Here is a 5,868-nt window from a genome sequence, read left to right as displayed (position 1 = left end):
ACTAATAATAGTATATATATATATATATATATATATATATATATATATATATATATATATATATATATGTATACACATATATATGTATATGTATACACACACGCACACACACACATGTGTTAAACATTTGATTTTAAATTAAATTCCAGATTCATTCCCTTCCTCCTCTGTCACCCACACTTACTGGGAACATAGGCAATTCAGTATAGGTTGTACACATGTAGCTATGCAAAACATTTCCATAGTGGATATATTGCAAAAGACTGACTATATTTCCCTCCATCCTATCCCACTTCCCACTTGTTCTATTATCTACTTGATCTTGTCCCTTTTCAAAAGTGGGTACTCCCAACTTCCCTCTCCCCCCCAAGCTGCCCTCCTTTCCATCATCCCCCTTCTCATCCCCTTCCCCCCTAATCTGCTGTAGGTTGACATACCCTATTTAGTGTGTATGTCATTCCCTCCCTGAGCCAAATTCAATGAGAATAAGGTTGACCCATTTCATTTTGCCTTCCTATTCTTCCCCTCCATTGTAACAATTTTCCCTTGCCTCCTCTATATGAGATAGTTTACCCCATTCTTGGAATCTCTATTTCCTCTCATTATATTCCTCTCTAATTTCTTAATTTCACCTTTTAAGTATCATCCCTTCTTATTAAATTGGTCTTGTGCCCTCTATCTATGTATACCTGTACACATACATACATGCATTATCATATGTAATCATATGCCCACCTACTCTCCTTTATAGACAAATATGTGTGTGTGTGTGTGTGTGCGTGTGGGGGGGTATGAATATTTCTATTCCCTTCAAGTATTCTCATATTGAGAAAATTTTCATAAGTTACAAATTATCATTTTTCCATGTAGGGATGTTAATAGTTCAACTTTGATAAGTTCCTTATGATTTCTTTTCCCTGTTTACCTCCTCATGTTTCTGTTGCTTCTTGTATCTGAATGTCAAATTTTCTATTTTTCATCAAGAGTGCTTGAAAGTCCTCTATTCCACTGAACGACCATATTTTCCCCTGAAACATATTCAGTTTTGCTGGGTAGGTGATTCTTGGTTTTAATCCCAGCTCCTTAGACCTCTGGAATATCATATCCCAAGCCCTTGGATCCCTCAATGTAGAAGTTGCCATATCCTGTGTTATCCTTATTGTGTTTCCACAATATTCAAATTGTTTCTTCCTGGTTGCTTGTAATATTTACTCCTTGATCTGGGAACTCTGGAACCTGGCTATATATTCTTGGGAGTTTTCTTTTTGGGATATTTTTGAGGAGGTTATGGGTGGATTCTTTCAACCTGTATTTTGCCCTCTGGTTCTAAAACATCAGGGAAATTTTCCTTGAGAATTGCTTGAAGGATGATTTCTAGGTTCTTTTTTTGATCATGGCTTTGAGGTAGTCCAATAATTTTTAAATTGTCTCTCCTGAATCTCTTTTCTGGGTCAGTGGCTTTCCCAAAGAGATATTTCACATTGCCTTCTATTTTTTTCATGTGTTTGGATCTGTTTAATAGTATCTTGATTTCTCATAAAATCACTAGCTTCCATTTTCTCCAATCTAATTCTGAAGGATGATTCTCTTCAGTGAGCTTTTGAGATTCTTTTTCCATCTGGCAAATTTGTCTTTTTAAGGTATTCTTCTCCTCACTGCCTGTTTGAGCCTCATTTGTCATTTGAGTTTGTCTATTTTAAGGTGTTATTTTATTCAGTCAGCTCGTTGACTCTCATTTCATAATTTTCTTGCATCTTTCTCATTTCTCTTCCCAATTTTTCCTCCACCTCTCTTATGTGATTTTCAAAATCCTTCTTAAGGTCCTCTATGGCCTGTAACCAGCTCATATTTTTTCTTGGAAGCTTTTGGTGCAGGAGTTTTGACTTCACTGTCTTCCTCCTGTTCCATGCTTTGATCCTTTTTGTTCCCAAATTAGGAGTGTAAAGGTTGGTTGCTCTGTTTACTTTGCTTCCCTCATTTGCTCATGTTGCCACTTAATTACTTGACTTTTGGGCTTTTTGACCAGACAGGGGAACTTCATACCAAATGCTGGGGTTTTCTCAGCTGATGAAGGTATTAGTTGGGTGACCTCTCTGTAGCCTCCACACACTCTGGCTTGCTGGTTGCACACTTCAGGATCTTCACCCTAGACTGCAATCCAGATTCAAGCAGGTTAAAGCAAGATCAATTACCCCTCAGACTGGTCACTTTGTTCCCCTGCAAATTGCAGACCTTGAGCTGAAGCAGCCATAGGGCTGTGGGTCTTCAGGGGCTTCTTGTCTGGGGGGCAGAGGCCGACCACACTCCCATCTACTGGATCCCAAAGTCCACACTGCGCTGACTTCTTACTGTGTTCTTAGCATCAATGTGTTGATAATTCTGGAAACTTCCACAAATGGTGGTGATCTGAAGTCCAGCTGGCAGCTGGTTAGGGCCACTGTGGGGCTAAAACTTCAGACTTGTTCGCAGCCAGAGTTGGCTTCCAGAGCTCTTCACTGGCTGATTCCTGCTGGCCTTCAGGGATGTCCTCAGTGGGAGGTTAGCTTCTCTTTGTCATTTTGTGGGCTATGTAGTCCCAAAGTTTCTTTAGAGTCACCTCTTACATGAACTAGAGTAGGTGAGGGCTGGAGCCCAATGGAATTCCTGTTTCTACCCCACCATCTTGACTCTGCCCACTCTTACTTGATTTTCAGGACACTTTTTTTATCTACTTCATGGCCTGTGACCAATTCATATTTTTATTGGAAGCTTTTGATGCAGTACTTCTGACTGTTTTCTTCTTCTGGTTCTATGTTATGATCTATTTGTCACCAAAGGAAGATTCTATAGTCTGATATTTTTTTCCCTTTGTTTGCTCATTTTCCCAGCCAATTACTTGATTTTTGTGCTCTTTGTCCAAGTAGGACTGTGCTTGCAGATTGGAGAGTGATCTGTCCCAAAATTTGTGCGTTTTGTGCATCTTTTGTCAGAGCTTCTTCTGGCACCTGCCTCAGAATTGTGAGGAGGACTCCTTCTCCACAGCTGCCACAAGTCAGTACTTTTCCTCAGCCCAGGATTGTCACCCAAGACTGTGACCCAGATATAACCAGGGCAAATCAAGAGAATCCTACCTCAGCATCATCAAAGAGATCCCTGCAATTTCCCTCTGATCAGATGCTTGATCCCTCCACCATCTATGGGCCTGGAGTTCCAGAAACAGCCTCTGCTGCTGCTACTGCTGCCTGCCACTACCCTGTGGCTGGTGTAGGAAGGTATTTTTCTCTCACCCAGGTCCAACAGAATTTCCCCACTGACTTTTTACTTTGTCTTTGGCATTTGTGGGTTGAGAATTCTGGAAAGCATCATAACTGCCAGTAATTCAGTCCCCTGAGACCTACTCTGACCCAGTCTGTGTCTATGTAGCCCTCTGCCCTCACAGGACTGTGCAGTGAACACGCCCAGCCAAATGAGATAGACCATTCCTGTCAGCACGCCAGGCTTTTAGCTGGAGAATTGTTTCACTCTGTCATTTTATGGGTTCTGTAGCTTTAAAATTTGTTTAGAGTCAATTTTTACAGATATTAGATGTGATTGTGGGACAAGCTCAAGAAAGTTCCTGCTTTTACTCTGCCATCTTGGCTCTGTTTCCCCTTTGGGATTTACTTGACATAGATACTGGAGTGGTTTGACATTTCTTTCTGCAGTTCATTTTACAGAGGAAGAAAGTGGGGTAAAAAGGGTTAAGTGATCGTCCCAGGGTCACACAAGCAGCAGATGTCTGATGCCAACTATGCACTTGTGAAGATGAGTCTTCCTGATTCAAGTCCCAGAACTCTTTCCACTGTGCCACCTAGCTGTCTACTGAGCTGTTTAAGCAGTCCAAACAACAGCTAACATTTACGTAGTCCTTTTAAGCTTTTCAAAGTCCTTTCAAAATAGTATCTCCATTTAACAGATGAAGAAATTTAATCAGAGGTTAAGTGATTGCTTGGGGTCACAGAGCAAATAACTTTCAGAGGCAATATTTGAACCAAGATCTTGATTTCAGGTCCAGCCCTGAACTGATACATGTAGCTTCCTACAAATACCTGGAAATGAATTGTAATACTGCATATTGAGCACATTCAATACTTACAATCCCACCCTACCACTGCCTGCAAGCCAGTAAGTAAATATATTCTATTTCTGATCGCTTACCTAAGGACTGAGTTGCCTTAATTGGATACCAAGTGTTTGCAAACTTACCTAGCCTATACTCTTTATCAAACTGGTCTAGAACTAACAGGCCATACTCTGCAGTTCATCCATTAGTTATGCATACTGCTTTTTTTATTCTCTACTATGCCTCTGTCCCTTTTCTGTTCCTGTGCTAAGGACAGAAGTCAAATTAATATTTTTGCTGTTTCATAAAAAGTAGCATCAGGGGACAGAGTCAAGGTGATGAAGTAAAAACAGGAACTCCACTCAGCTCCAGCTCCAGCCACCTCCAATACCAATAAAATATGACTTTAAACAAATTTTAGAGCGACAAACCCCACAAAGTCACAGAGAGAAACTAATCTCCCACTAAAGGCAGCCTGGAAGGATGAGAGGTAGGGTCTATCACACCTATCTGGGAGCCAAGCATAGCCCTGAGTGAGCCTCATGGTTCTGGCCCCAGGGCAGCCCCTATCAGCAGTGAATCACTAGCAGCTATGGTGGTTTCCAGACTTCTGAACCCATAAAAACCAAAGACAATGTAAAAGGTCAGTGGGGAACTCTGTTGGAATTGGGTGACAGAAGAGTATGGTCAGGCCTCTGCCCCTGGGTGAGAAGTGGTGGAGGTGCAGCAGCTGCAGCTGCCTCATGGCTGCCTCCAGAGCTCCTGGACTGCAGATCATAGGGGGACCAAGGGACTACTCAGAGGGTAATCACTATTGCTTGTATACTGCTTGGATCTGGATGACAATCTTGGGTAGTAGTCATGGGGTGTGAGGCAGTGTGCCAGAGCTGGTGGTGGCTGCAGAGAGGGCACCCTCCGCAAACCTATGACAAGATTTGCTATAACCCCAGCAATTTGGGACATGGCTCTCTGCCATCTGGAAGCAGAGTTCTATGGAGGAAAGGAGCTCTAAGGTCAGGTAATCTGCTGGTGGGATGAGCAAGCAGAATAAGCAAAATCAGTCCATGGAATCCTTTTTTGGGGACAAAGGGGATCATAAAATGGAACCAGGGGAAGACAACAGAGTCAGGATTCCTGTATCAAAAGCTTACAGGAAAAATATGAACTTGTTACAGGCCATGGAGGAGCTCAAGAAGGATTTTGAAAATTAAGTAAGAGAAGTGAAGGAAAAAATTAGGGAGAAAAATGAGAATGATGCAAGAAAATCATAAAAAGTGAGTTAATAGTCTGCTAATGGAGACCCCAAAAATATTGAAGAAAGTAACACCTTAAAAATAGATTATATCAAATGGCAATAGAGGTCCAAAAAGCCAATGAAGAGAAGAATACCTTATAAAGTCAAATGGCCAACATGAAAAAGAAGTTTCAAAAGCTCACTGAAGAGAATCACTCCTTCAGAATTAGATTAGAGCAAATGGAAGCTAATGACTTTATGAGAATTCAAGATACTATAAAACCGATCCAAACAAATGAAAAAAATCAAAGGCAATGTGAAATATATCATTGGAAAAAGAACTGACCTAGAAAATAGATCTAGGAGAGAGAATTTAAAAATCATTGGACTACCTGGAAGCCATGATCAAAAAAAAAAGAGCCTAGAAATCATCCTTCAAAAAGTTCTCCAGGAAAATTGCTCTGATATGCTAGAACCAGAGGGCAAAATAAAATGGAAAGGATTCACAAATTGTCTGTTGAAAAAGATCCCAAAAAGAATACTCGTAGGGACA

This window comes from Petaurus breviceps, unplaced genomic scaffold (assembly GCF_028583685.1).
Source record: "Petaurus breviceps papuanus isolate PSGF00001 unplaced genomic scaffold, PetGlider_PUasm1.0 90849, whole genome shotgun sequence".
Taxonomy (NCBI): Eukaryota; Metazoa; Chordata; class Mammalia; order Diprotodontia; family Petauridae; genus Petaurus; species Petaurus breviceps.
Note: the sequence above shows the minus strand (reverse complement) of the source record.